This window comes from Geotrypetes seraphini, chromosome 7 (genome assembly GCF_902459505.1).
Source record: "Geotrypetes seraphini chromosome 7, aGeoSer1.1, whole genome shotgun sequence".
Lineage (NCBI taxonomy): Eukaryota > Metazoa > Chordata > Amphibia > Gymnophiona > Dermophiidae > Geotrypetes > Geotrypetes seraphini.
This window is the reverse complement of record NC_047090.1, coordinates 192,746,353-192,760,755: the sequence shown is the minus strand read 5'-3', so window position 1 is coordinate 192,760,755 and position 14,403 is coordinate 192,746,353. Positions and strand designations below refer to the sequence as shown.

Here is a 14,403-nt window from a genome sequence, read left to right as displayed (position 1 = left end):
AGTTGCCAAGCATTAGACCATTCCTCTAACTTTTGCAGATCCTTTTTCATATTTTCCACTTCCTCTTCGGTGTCTACTCTGTTACAAATCTTGATATCATCTGCAAAAAGGCACACTTTTCCTTCTAACCCTTCAGCAATGTCACTCACATACATATTGAACAAGATTGGCCCCAGCACCGAACCCTGAGGGACTCCACTAGTCACCTTTCCTTCCTTCGAGCGACTTCCATTACCACCACCCTCTGGCGTCTGTCCGACAGCCAGTTTCTGACCCAGTTCACCACTTTGGGTCCTAACTTCAGCACTTCATGTTTGTTCAACAGCCTCCTATGAGGAACTGTATCAAAGGCTTTGCTGAAATCCAAGAAAATTACATCTAGCATATGTCCTTGATCCAGCTCTCTGGTCACCCAATCAAAAAATTCAATCAGGTTCGTTTGGCACGATTTACCTTTTGTAAAGCCATGTTGCCTCGGATCCTGTAACCCATTAGATTCAAGGAAGTACACTATCCATTCTTTTAGCAACACTTCCATTATTTTTCCAACAACTGAAGTGAAGCTCACCGGCCTGTAGTTTCCTGCTTCATCCCTGTGACCACTTTTATGAATAGGGACCACATCCGCTCTCCTCCAATCCCCAGGAATCACTCCCGTCTCCAGAGATTTGTTGAACAAGTCTTTAATAGGACTCACCAGAACCTCTCTGAGCTCCCTTAGTATCCTGGGATGGATCCCGTCTGGTCCCATCGCTTTGTCCACTTTCAGTTTTTCAAGTTGCTCATAAACACCCTCCTCCGTGAACGGCGCAGAATCTACTCCATTTTCTCGTGTAACTTTGCCAGACAATCTCGGTCCTTCTCCAGGATTTTCTTCTGTGAACACAGAACAGAAGTATTTGTTTAGCACATTTGCTTTCTCCTCATCACTCTCCACATATTTGTTCCCAGCATCTTTTAGCCTAGCAATTCCATTTTTTATCTTCCTCCTTTCACTAATATATCTGAAAAAATTTTTATCTCCCTTTTTTACATTTTTAGCCATTTGTTCTTCCGCCTGTGCCTTCGCCAAACGTATCTCTCTCTTGGCTTCTTTCAGTTTCACCCTGTAGTCCTTTCTGCTCTCCTCTTCTTGGGTTTTTTTATATTTCATGAACGCCAACTCTTTCGCCTTTATTTTCTCAGCCACTAGGTTGGAGAACCATATCGGCTTCCTTTTTCTCTTGTTTATATTGATTTTCTTCACATAAAGGTCCGTAGCCATTTTTATCGCTCCTTTCAGCTTAGACCACTGTCTTTCCACTTCTCTTATGTCCTCCCATCCTAACAGCTCTTTCTTCAGGTACTTTCCCATTGCATTAAAGTCCGTACGTTTGAAATCTAGGACTTTAAGTATCGTGCGGCCGCTCTCCACTTTAGCTGTTATATCAAACCAAACCGTTTGATGATCGTTACTACCCAGGTGAGCACCCACTCAAACATTAGAGATACTCTCTCCATTTGTGAGGACCATATCCAATATCGCTTTTTCCCTTGTGGGTTCCGTCACCATTTGTCTGAGCAGAGCCTCTTGAAAGGCATCCACAATCTCCCTACTTCTTTCCGATTCCGCAGATGGAACATTCCAGTCCGCATCCGACAGGTTGAAATCTCCCAACAGCAGAACCTCCTCTTTCCTTCCAAACTTTTGGATATCCACAATCAGATCCTTATCAATTTGCTGCGATTGAATCGGAGGTCTGTAGACTACACCCACGTAGATAGAAGTTCCATCTTCTATTTTCAGAGCAATCCATATCGCTTCTTCCTCTCCCCAGGTCCCTTGCATTTTGGTCGCTTGGATATTGATCTTTACATAGAGAGCTACTCCTCCACCTTTATGACCATCTCTGTCCTTCCTAAAAAAGATTATATCCCGGTATGTTTGCATCCCATCCATGTGATTCACTGAACCATGTCTCTGTGATAGCAACAATATCTAGATCTGCCTCTAATATTAGGGCTTGCAGATCATGAACTTTGTTGCTTAGACTGCGAGCATTAGTGGTCATCGCTTTCCAGCTATTTTTCAGCGATAATCTCCTTTTTCGTATGGATTTTTGTGTCGTTTCACTTTCCGTTGCAATACTAAGAAATGAGTTGCTGATATTGCTTATGTTGCAGCCTTTACTACTATCACATCTTTTCTTTTGCCGGGGGTGGTCTCTATAATTGTCCTTCGTACATACACCACCCCCACCTTCTAGTTTAAATGCCTAGAAAAATATTGTCTAAATTTCTCTGCAAGGTTTCTTTTTCCTGCTGTAGTAATATGTAGCCCATCAGTGCAATATAGCTTCTTGTCCTTCCATGTATTTCTCCATCCTTCTATGTACCTGAAGCCTTCTTGATGACACCAGGCTCTGAGCCATCTATTAAAGTCCTCTGTGTTTTTCACTCTTTGCTCTCCCTTTCCATATGCAGGCAGTATTTCAGAAAAAGCTAAAGTCTTTACAAAAGGTTTCACACCCTCACCAAGCTCCCAAAAAGCTTTCTGTGCTGCAAGTGTGGAGTTGTTGGCCAGGTCATTTGTTCCCAGATGGATAACAACATCAGTGTTAAAATCCTTAGTTTCTTCCTTAATTATAGTCAGTATTTGCCTGGAACTCCTGGTAGCTGAGGATCCTGGAAGACATTTCACTATTTTGGTCTCCTCGCCCTGTGTTCCAAGGTTAATGCCTCTGATGATGGAATCCCCCAACAGTAATAGTTTTCTGTTTTTGGCTTTTTTATATGTACTTAGGGTGCGCTTGTTCTCTTGAGTTACCTTCATTGGTTCCAGTCCCACCTCCCTTCTGTTTTCCTGAGTATCGCAGTGCACTAGTGGAGCGAAGGAATTCTGTAGTGGTAATATTAGTGAAGGTGGATGTTTCTGTGTTATATGTCGCAGTCTTCCTGAGCCTACTGTGACCCATTTATTCCTGGGCTGTTTTATTCTTTGAGGTAGAGGTGGTAAGTTGGTATGATTTTGTGGAGTGATGGAAGCTGCTTTAATTGTATTCAATTCCTGTTTAAGTTTGCCGAGCTCCTCCTTAATACTGGCAAGTTGAAGACAGATGGGGCAAGCCTTAAGCCTCCAAATAGTATGTCTTGGAATTAAAGCACCACAGTGATTGCATAGAATAAAGGTCATCTTGATTGGTTGTGAAGTCCTGATTATATGGGTCTCTATATATGAATAGTGGTCCCTGGGGTTGGTGGGACTATAAGTCTTACCCTTATTCCTATGAAGGGAAAGGGAAAGAGGAAATAAGATTTAACAGAGGAAAGAGAAGGGTTTATTTTTTGTGTTTTTTTATATTTTTTTAGTAAGAAACAGGGAGGAGAAGAGAAATTAAGCAGATATAATGCTGAAAACCAGTGAAACGAGCAGAATATGAAATGCTGAGTAACTTGGCTTTTAGAAGTTCACAGGGCAGCCTTGTTCACAGCAAACAAATGCAGGTGGAGTGGCCTAGTGGTTAAGGTTCTGAGCTTGATTCCCATTGAGCAAGTCACTATAATAATACTATTTTTTATGTACCGCCAAAGCCAAAATAGTTTGAGGCGGTTTACAATAAGAATTGCTGGACCGTCAGCGAAGACATAACAATGAAGTCCTTGAATACAATGAATTTTTAGAATAACAGTGATGTCTTTGAAGAGAAACAGAGTGAAAGTCACATTGTAGGGACGTCAAGTACAAGTAAGAGTTTTTGGTTACAAATTGGTTAAACAGGTTGGTTTTGACTAGTTTTCTGAAGTTAAGGTAGGATGAAGAGTGCTTGATAAGATTACCTAGCCAGCCGTTCTGTTGATTTGCTTGGAACGCAAGAGTTCTGTCAAGGAATCTTTTGTATTAGCAGTTTTTTATTATTGTGTGGCTGAATATTTGTATTCTGCGTTTTGGCATGGTAGAATAGTCCAATTTAAAGTGGGCAACCAGGTATAGGGGGGGGCCAAACCCAGAATGGATTTGAAACAAAGGCAGGCAAATTTGAACAGCACTCTTGCTTCTAGGGGTAGCCAGTGGAGTTTTTGGTAGTAGAGGGTTATGTGGTCCCATTTTTTTATATTGAAGATCAGTCGCACTGCTGAATTTTGTATGATTCGGAGTCTTTGAATGGTTTTCTTGAGAGACCCCAGATAAATGATATTACAATAGTCGAGCAGGCTTAAGATTGAGGCTTGCACCAGTAGTCGGAATGAAGCTGTAACATAGTAACATAGTAACATAGTAGATGACGGCAAATAAAGACCCGAATGGTCCATCCAGTCTGCCCAACCTGATTCAATTTAAATTTTTTTTTTTTTTTCTTCTTAGCTATTTCTGGACGAGAATCCAAAGCTTTACCCGGTACTGTGCTTGGGTTCCAACTGCCGAAATCTCTGTTAAGACTTACTCCAGCCCATCTACACCCTCCCAGCCATTGAAGCCCTCCCCAGCCCATCCTCCTCCAAACGGCCATACATAGACGCAGACCATACAAGTCTGCCCAGTAACTGGCCTAGTTCAATCTTTAATATTATTTTCTGATTCTAAATCTTCTGTGTTCATCCCACGATTCTTTGAACTCAGTCACAGTTTTACTCTCCACCACCTCTCTCGGGAGCGCATTCCAGGCATCCACCACCCTCTCCGTAAAGTAGAATTTCCTAACATTGCCCCTGAATCTACCACCCCTCAACCTCAAAGTATGTCCTCTGGTTTTACCATTTTCCTTTCTCTGGAAAAGATTTTGTTCTACGTTAATACCCTTTAAGTATTTGAACGTCTGAATCATATCTCCCCTGTCTCTCCTTTCCTCTAGTGTATACATATTCAGGGCTTCCAGTCTCTCCTCATACGTCTTCTGGCGCAAGCCTCCTATCATTTTCGTCGCCCTCCTCTGGACCGCCTCAAGTCTTCTTACGTCTTTCGCCGGATACGGTCTCCAAAACTGAACACAATACTCCAAGTGGGGCCTCACCAATGACCTGTACAGGGGCATCAACACCTTCTTCCTTCTACTGACTACGCCTCTCTTTATACAGCCCAGAATCCTTCTGGCAGCAGCCACTGCCTTGTCACACTGTTTTTTCGCCTTTAGATCTTCGGACACTATCACCCCAAGGTCCCTCTCCCCGTCCGTGCATATCAGCTTCTCTCCTCCCAGCATATACGGTTCCTTCCTATTATTAATCTCCAAATGCATTACTCTGCATTTTTTTACATTGAATTTTAGTTGCCAGGCATTAGACCATTCCTCTAACTTTTGCAGATCCTTTTTCATATTTTCTACTCCCTCTTCGGTGTCTACTCTGTTACAAATCTTGGTATCATCTGCAAAAAGGCATACTTTTCCTTCTAACCCTTCAGCAATGTCACTTACATACATATTGAACAGGAGTGGCCCCAGCACCGAACCCTGAGGGACTCCACTAGTCACCTTTCCTTCCTTCGAGCGACTTCCATTAACCACCACCCTCTGGCGTCTGTCCGACAGCCAGTTTCTGACCCAGTTCACCACTTTGGGTCCTAACTTCAGCCCTTCAAGTTTGTTCAACAGCCTCCTATGAGGAACTGTATCAAAGGCTTTGCTGAAATCCAAGTAAATTACATCTAGCATATGTCCTCGATCCAGCTCTCTGGTCACCCAATCAAAAAATTAAATCAGGTTCGTTTGGCACGATTTACCTTTTGTAAAGCCATGTTGCCTCGGATCCTGTAACCCATTAGATTCAAGGAAATACACTATCCTTTCTTTCAGCAACACTTCCATTATTTTTCCAACAACTGAAGTGAGGCTCACCGGCCTGTAGTTTCCTGCTTCATTCCTGTGACCACTTTTATGAATAGGGACCACATCTGCTCTCCTCCAATCCCCAGGAATCACTCCTGTCTCTAGAGATTTGTTGAACAAGTCTTTAATAGGACTTGCCAGAACCTCTCTGAGCTCCCTTAGTATCCTGGGATGGATCCCGTCTGGTCCCATCGCTTTGTCCACCTTCAGTTTTTCAAGTTGCTCATAAACACCCTCCTCCGTGAACGGCGCAGAATCTACTCCATTTTCTCGTGTAACTTTGCCAGACAATCTCGGTCCTTCTCCAGGATTTTCTTCTGTGAACACAGAACAGAAGTATTTGTTTAGCACATTTGCTTTCTCCTCATCACTCTCCACATATTTGTTCCCAGCATCTTTTAGCCTAGCAATTCCATTTTTTATCTTCCTCCTTTCACTAATATATCTGAAAAAATTTTTATCTCCCTTTTTTACATTTTTAGCCATTTGTTCTTCCGCCTGTTCCTTCGCCAAACGTATCTCTCTCTTGGCTTCTTTCAGTTTCACCCTGTAGTCCTTTCTGCTCTCCTCTTCTTGGGTTTTTTTATATTTCATGAACGCCAACTCTTTCGCCTTTATTTTCTCAGCCACTAGGTTGGAGAACCATATCGGTTGTGTCAAATAACTTTCTGGTGGTTCTTAATTTCCATAGTGTTGAGAAGCCTTTTTTGATCAGTAGCTCTGTGTGAGAATCAAGAGTGAGGTGACGGTCCAGCGTCACTCCCAGGATTTTTATGGTGTCGACAAAAGGGAAATTCTGTCCGTTCAGGGAAATTGAAGTGTCTTTGATTTTGTCGTTCGGGCTTGCCAGGAAGAATTTGTTTTTTTCGGAGTTGAGTTTCAGTTTGAACTCAGTCATCCATGATTCGATTTGCTTTAAAGTTAGTTCTAGATGTTTCTTCGTCTCAGGAGTCAGACTTGTTAGGGGAAGGATTATGGTGATATCATCGGCGTAGATGTAGAACTTGATTTTTAGTTTTTGTAGTAAATTCGCCAGTGGGGAAAGATAAATGTTGAATAGAGTGGGAGATAGGGGGGGGGAACCCTGTGGAACTCCGCATGGGTTTGCCCAGTTGGAGGATTGATTATCATCGCTATAGACTCAGTACGATCGTTTAGTCAAGAATCCTTGGAACCATTTTAATACATTTCCTGCGAGTCCAATTGTCTCTAAGCAGTCAAGTAGGATGGCATGATCGACTAAATCGAAAGCACTACTCAGGTCCAGCTGGAGGATTAGTGCACTGGAACCTTGGCTGAATAGATTCAGGAGGGAATCCAGTAAAGAAGCAATAACTATTTCCGTGCTGAACCCGGAGTGAAAACCTGATTGGTTGTCATGAAGTATGCTGAATTTATCTAGGTGCGTTACTAAGTCCTGGTTTACCAAGCCTTCCATCAGCTTTACAAAAAAGGGGATGTTTGCAATGGGGTTGTAATTCGATGTCAACTGGATAGATTCCTTGGGGGTTTTTAAAATCGGTATGATTAGAATCTGACCTAACTCCCCGGGGAATGTACCAGATGATAGTAGAGAGGAGAGCCAATCATGTAGCTTGGCTTTGAAGATGACTGGAGCAGCTTTCATGACGTTTGGTGGGCAACTGTCCAATCTGCAGAACAAATCGGCATATTTCGAGTACAGTTTGCAGAATTGATTCCAGGTGGGGGTGAAAAAATTGTTCCAATACATATCTACCCTGGGTTCGTCAATGTGTTGGGTGACTGGGTAGTTCAAATGGTTGGATGTGGAGATCGGTAGGTTGGATCTTAGGTTATTGATTTTGTGGTTAAAAAATTCAGCTAGCGCATCGGCTGATGGTGGGGGGTCTGTAGTGGGGCGGGAAAAGGCCTGTATATCGTAAAGATCGTTGACAAGTTTGAATAGGATGTTGGTGTTGGTGTTGGGAAAGCCTATTTTTTGCACGTAAAAATTTGTGCGTTTTGTAGTTATGAGTTTTTTGTATTCTTTTAGCTTTAGTCTCCAATTTGTTCTACTTGCATTATCTCCTGATTTCAGCCATTGTCTTTCCAGTTTTCTTAGTTCACGTTTTGCTGTTCCTAACTCGGCATTGAACCAGCCGTCCAGATTTTTGTTTCTAATTTTTCATAGTTTTGATGGGGGCCAACTTGTTTAGAATTTGTGTGCTCGTTTCGGTCCAAGAGTCTACAGAGAGGGAGTCTGAGTCTGAAGAGATGTCGTAGTGTGTCCAGAATTCCACTGGGTTTACTAAGCCTCTGGTGGCTGTCATTTTTCTAATCCTTTTAGCTACCTTGAGTTTGGATGGGGAGCGTTTGGATTGCCAGTTGAGTTGGAAATTGCATAGACGGTGGTCCAACCATAGAGTATCGGTCCAGGTGGTTTGGTGCCAGGATATTTTTGGGTGGATAAGGTTTTTGGATGAAAAGGTGACTATATCTAATTGATGTCCTTTTTTTTTTTTTTTTTTTTTTTTTTTTTTTTATAGTTTAAAATTTTATTAAACAAAATGAAAACAGTACACAGGCAGTATGCCAACAGCAAAAGTACATTGCCCATACGAAACAACAGAACCCCCCCACCCCCCCCACCGAGTGATACAATATAAGCCTAAAACAAAGGAAGATGCAAAAGAAAAATAAGAAAAGTTTCAAAGTAGACCTCGCCAGGAGCTATAACGAGACCACTGTCGATGAAACGTTCCACAGGAATCATTATTTAAAGCAGTCAATTTGGACATCAAGTAAATTTGATCAACCTTATGTAACAGTTCAGTCCGAGAAGGCAAAGAGTCCCGCTTCCAATATGTAGCCACTAAAAGTCTGGCTGCCGTAGCAACCAGGGCCACAAAATGATTCTGATCCACATCCAAACTTCCCAAAGGATAGTTAAGTAAAAATGTGTCCATACGCAATATGATGGGTAAGCGTAACACATCAATCAGCAGTCGTTGAACCATCTTCCAAAAAGGTACAATCTTAATACAATCCCACCACACATGCCCAAAGGAGCCCAGACACCCACAATTGCGCCAACAGTGCCCGTTCCCACAGTGATAGAAACGATGCACCTTTTCTGGCGTGAGGTACCACTGAAATAGCATCTTATACCCCTGCTCCACTAAGGGAGATGCCAAGGAGACTCTCAGCAGTGTACCATAAAGACAGTCCCATTGCCGATAATCCAAAACCCTTCCCAGCAAGAGTTCCCAACGATGTTCATATGTGTGGGCCTGTGGTCGAGTGTATAAAAGAGCCCTATAAAGACGGGAAATAAGGCCCACCCCAGATCCCATCCTAAAAACTTGTAAGAAAGCAGAGTCTGCCCCTTCCCACTCCGGGACCACCCTCTTCACCATAAAATCTCGAAGTTGGACATAGGCGAAAAAATCAGTCGAGGGGAGATCATATATAGATTGTAAGGCAGCAAAGGGTACCAGTTGTCCACCCACTACCAGCTGACCTAGGACCCTAAGACCCTCCATTTCCCAACGCCGAAAAATCCCAGTATCTTTAGCAGGCAGAAAATCAGGGGCAAATCTAATGGGAGTAGCATAAAAATAGCGCTGACGTGGAAACCAAGCTCGTCGAACCCGGCTCCACGCATGCAGAGTACATTCCATCCCATAAGATGTCTCAGTTTGCAGATCCCGAAGGATATCAAAAGACAGCCAGGGCACTGCTGCCAAAGGGTAAGTAGGTTGTAAGGCCTGTTCAAGTGAGACCCAGCGCTGGGAGGGATATGCCCAATGAAACAGTCCCTGCAGTTGGGATGCATAATAATATGTAGAAAAATCAGGAACACCCATTCCCCCATGTAATCTGTCCCAGTACATACGTTCCCTCCGCACCCTAGGGGGTTTACGTGTCCAGATATAAGCAAAGGCCCGCCTTTGTAGCCTAAGCAAGAACCGTTTAGGAATTGAGAGAGGTAGGCAGGAGAACAGATACAAAAAACGAGGCAATACATTCATACGCAACGCACTAATCCTACCCATCCAAGACAATCTCAATCCCTCCCATCGGTCCAGATCAGCAAATACAGTTCTTAGCAACGGGGGGTAATTCAATTCAAAAAGGTCAGAAAGTCTTCGAGATATACGCACACCAAGGTATTTAATGGATTTAGCCGCCCATCGAAACGAGAACCTAGCACGTAGGTCCGTCACCAACAAGTCCGGAAGGGAAACGTTAAGCAATTCAGATTTTTCGATGTTGATTTTAAAGCCAGCCACCGCCCCAAATGTAGCCATAACACGAAGCGCCTCTGTCAGAGAGCGAAGTGGGTGGGTCAAGGTAAACAAAATATCATCGGCATACAATAAAATCTTATGCTCTTCACCACCCACCACAATTCCCTGAATGGCAGCATTCGCACGTATAGAGGCTGCTAAAGGTTCCATGACCAGCGCGAAAATCAGTGGTGACAAAGGGCACCCTTGCCTAGTCCCTCTACGGATCATAAAATTAGCAGTATATCTTCCATTAACTCTTAAACAAGCCTCCGGGGCAGCATATAATAAAGTCACCCAGTGTAGAAAAGCACCCGAAATGCCCATTTTCTTCAAGGCCGCTAACATAAACGGCCAATAAACCCTATCAAAGGCTTTTTCAGCGTCAACTGATAACAGGACTGCCGGAACAGAATTTTGATGGGCCACTCCAATAAGATCTAACACTCTTCGGATGTTGTCACCAGGTTGCCTCCCTGAAATAAAGCCACATTGATCTCCATGCACTAGGTAAGGCAGAAAACGTTGCAACCGGACTGCCAAAATACGGGTAAACAGCTTATAATCCACTCCTAACAATGAAATAGGGCGGTAAGACCCACAAAGGAGGGGATCTTTCCCAGGTTTAGGAAGAAGGGAAACCGCTGCTTGACGAAACGAATACGGCAGACAATCCCCCTCCAAAAAAGAATTAAACAATCTAGTCAGAGGATTGACTATATGGGCCTCCATTTTCTTATAAAACAGGGGGGAAAAGCCATCAACACCCGGTGCCTTGGAAGCAGCCAGATGACGTATAGCCGCTACCACCTCAGCGGGTTGAATAGGGGAAGAAAGCCACTCCGCATCCACTTCCGCCAAACAAGGCAAGGTGACGTTAGATAGAAAAGCATCAATCTCCCCCTCCGTGGATTCAGTTTCCGGAGTGTACAGAGTCTGATAGAAGGATAAAAAAGCCTGATGGATGTCCCCATCATCTACACAAAGCTGACCCGAAGCATTACGAATCCGAGTTATGGAGTGTTGTGCTTGGATTTGCTTAATCTGTGCCGCTAACAAGCGGCCTGCCCTACCACCCCATTCAAAAAAACCGCTGTTTCCGCCTCTGCAGGGCCCAAGCCATGCCCTCTAAATCAAGTTCTTGTAAATCTCTCCGGCACTCCGTCAACGCAACCCTCCCAGCCACCGACGGGGCTCTCTTGTGAGCATTCTCTAGGCGTCGAAGGCGAGACACCAGTTCTAATCTGCGTGCCACTCGACATTGATTTCTGTACGACCCTCTCGAAATACAACAACCCCTAAGGGTAGCTTTAAAACTTTCCCAAAGAATTGCAACATTAATGTCAGCTATGTCGTTGAATACAAAAAACTCCTCGACATCAGTCTCTAAAAGAGTCAAGGTATTGGGATCTTTTAACAAAGAGTCATTCATACGCCACAAGCGACGGCCGCCTCTAACCTGTCCAACCTGTAGCTCCAGAGTCAAAGGAGCATGATCCGACCACACCCGGGGCTCAATACTGGAGGCTAGGGCTCGAGGCAAAGCAATACGAGGTAGCATCCACATATCAATTCTAGTATATGAATTATGTTTTGATGAATAAAATGTGTAATCTCGCGTGTCTGGATGTAAATAACGCCACACATCTATCAAATCATGCCTACGCAGGAAGCGCAGCAATGCTCTTCTGTCGCTTCTAGCGTAGCGGATGGAAGAATTTGAATTATCCTCCTGAGGATAGCAAGTAAGGTTAAAATCCCCACCCACAAGGAGTGTACCTTCTACATGATCTAACAGCATACGCTCTAACAACGTAAAGAAGGCCCCCTGACCAGCGTTTGGGGCATAGACATTCAGCAAGCTATACAAATTCCCATCCAGCTCAGCCTTGACCAATATGTAGCGGCCCTCAACATCCCGCACCACCTCTCTCAATACCACCTGGACACGTTTATGTATTAAGATGCCCACCCCCTGGGTCTTTTTCCGGACCTTATTAGAAGAAAGGAAAACGTGTGGATAGTTGTGGTGTGTAAGCAATTTCTCATAGTGAGATTGAAAATGGGTCTCCTGAATAAATCCAACCGCACTATTCAGGCGGCTCAGTTCCTTAAATAACAAGCGTCGTTTTTGTGGAGAATTCAGACCATGTACATTATAAGATAGCAAAGTGAGTTTATCCATTTGTACCAGAAAAGAAAAAGCACATCATTACCAAATCAACCAATAGTTCCAAAGCAGCCAAATCATCCAACCCCTGCAATCGCAACCTGAAAAAAAACATTATACAAACACACTTCCATACAATCATACAAGAAAGCACTCGGTTACTACTTTTCCCAGCACCAACACCCCCCCCTCCCCCCAACCCCCCAACAATACCCCACATGGTCCAGCCACCAAAGCACCTGGTAACCACGGTACAGGAAGTGTAGAGAGACAGTTCACAAAGGGACCCCCAGAACAAGCCCTATAAACAGTCTTCGCGACAGATGCCGCTCAGCAAAGAGAAGAGAAAACAGCCACAGCACAAAATTTCTTAATCACATTGCACAAATACAAATGTTCAAGTGGGTGAGGGTGCGGCCGCCTCCAAAGGGCGACGAGCTGTAGCCGATCTAGCCACTCTCTGCCATCCCAGCCCTCTTCCTGATTTGGGCACAGGTGACCTCTGCGGAAGCGGAGCCATTTCTGAAGCTGCCATCAAACCTGCTTCCACCAGTCGAGCCTGAACATCCACCACAGTTATTGCAGTGTAGGTCTTGCCCGCATGTGTAAAAGCCAGTCCAATGGGATAAATCCATCTATATCGAACACTGTGCTCCTGCAGTATACGGGTGCAATCTCTATACGTGCGACGGCGGGCCAGGGTTGCTGGAGCTATATCAGGATAGATATCAATGTCCGCTTCTTCCCATTTAACGGTTCCTCCCGAGCGCCTCACCGCCCTAAGCACATGCTCCTTATCCATATAGCGATGGAAACAGGCCACAACATCACGAGGGCGGTTCACATCTCGAGGGCCAGGGATGCGATGAGCCCTATCAAGCAATGGCTTTCCCACTTCCACAGGTAAGCCAGCAGTCTCTAGTGCCTGAATACAGATATGATCAATCACCTCCATACAGCGAGAATCGGAGACAGTGTCCGGCACACCCCGAAAGCGAAGGTTGCATCTCCTGGAGCGATTCTCCAAGTCCTCCATTTTTAGGGTGCTCACTTCAGCTCTCTCCTCCAGCGTTGCAATCTTGCCCTTCAGCTGGGCCAATTCAGAGCTGTGAGCCTCCACAGTAACCTCAGTTTCTCCCACTCTACTTCCGATCTCACCCACCTCACGTTTCAGTTCAGCCACAACTGTGTGTATATCAGCCCGAACCGCTGCAATTTCCGTTTTTAGGTCTTGAAACCAGCCGCGCATCTCCTGATGAAATGTCGGCAACTCTGCCTCCGACAGCGAGACCTCCACAGCTGCAGTCGGGTCGGGCGCCATTTTGGAGCTAGCTTTAGTCGGCCCATGCGGGAGCGGCGAGGAAAATGTCTTGATGTCCGTTTGTTTCTTTCGAGTTGCCATCAGAGTGCAGCAGACAGCTTTACAAGTGTGCTGAAGGAAAGAAGAGGTGCAGGCACGCAAAATCGCGCGAAGGCAGCGAAAAACAGCACCGGGGTCCGCGGAGCTATCGCTCTAGGCTGCCATGAGCCACGATGACGTCACTTCCTCTAATTGATGTCCTTTTTGATGGGTTCTTTCTGGGAGAGGCACAAGGAAGTCTAGCGAATCGATAAAGGATAATAATTCTTTGGCGTCGCCCTGCTCTACCTGCTCTAGGTGGATGTTCAGGTCACCAGTTAGTAAGTTGTAGGGACCAGTGGTAGAGTTTGTATGGAGGAATTCAAAGAAGGTATCCTTGGCAATGGACCATTTCTTGGGGGGAATGTAGAATAGTGTGATAATTAGGTTCTCTTCTAGTTGGTCTGACCAGAGTTTACAAGAGAGGATTTCGATGTCTACTGAGGATTTTGAGGCTAGGATGGTGGATTCAAATGAGTCTTTTACAATGATGGCTAGTCCTCCTCCTCTTCCCTTGTTTCTGGGCAATGAAATGATTTTGAACCCAGGTGGGAGGCACTCGTGTATGATGATGGCATTATCAGAGGTTAGCCATGTTTCGGTTAAGAGGACAAAGTCAGGGGTGGTCTCCTCAAGCCAGTCTTTGACCAGCTGTGCCTTGTTCCTAATGGATCTAATATTTAGGTAAAAACCTTGGACCTTTTGAAGGTAGGGGGAGTCAGTTGTTACTGAGAAGGAGATTTCCCCCAGTCTCCGCTGGTGTTTATGGAGAGGCCTGAATGG

At 44.6% G+C, this 14,403-nt stretch overlaps 1 protein-coding gene across 1 annotated transcript in view; it reads left to right on the top strand.

The window, feature by feature from the left end:
- BATF (basic leucine zipper ATF-like transcription factor) overlaps positions 1-14,403 on the top strand; it is a 36,741-nt gene that overhangs the window by 9,639 nt on the left and 12,699 nt on the right. The gene's annotated exons all lie outside the window — the stretch shown is intronic.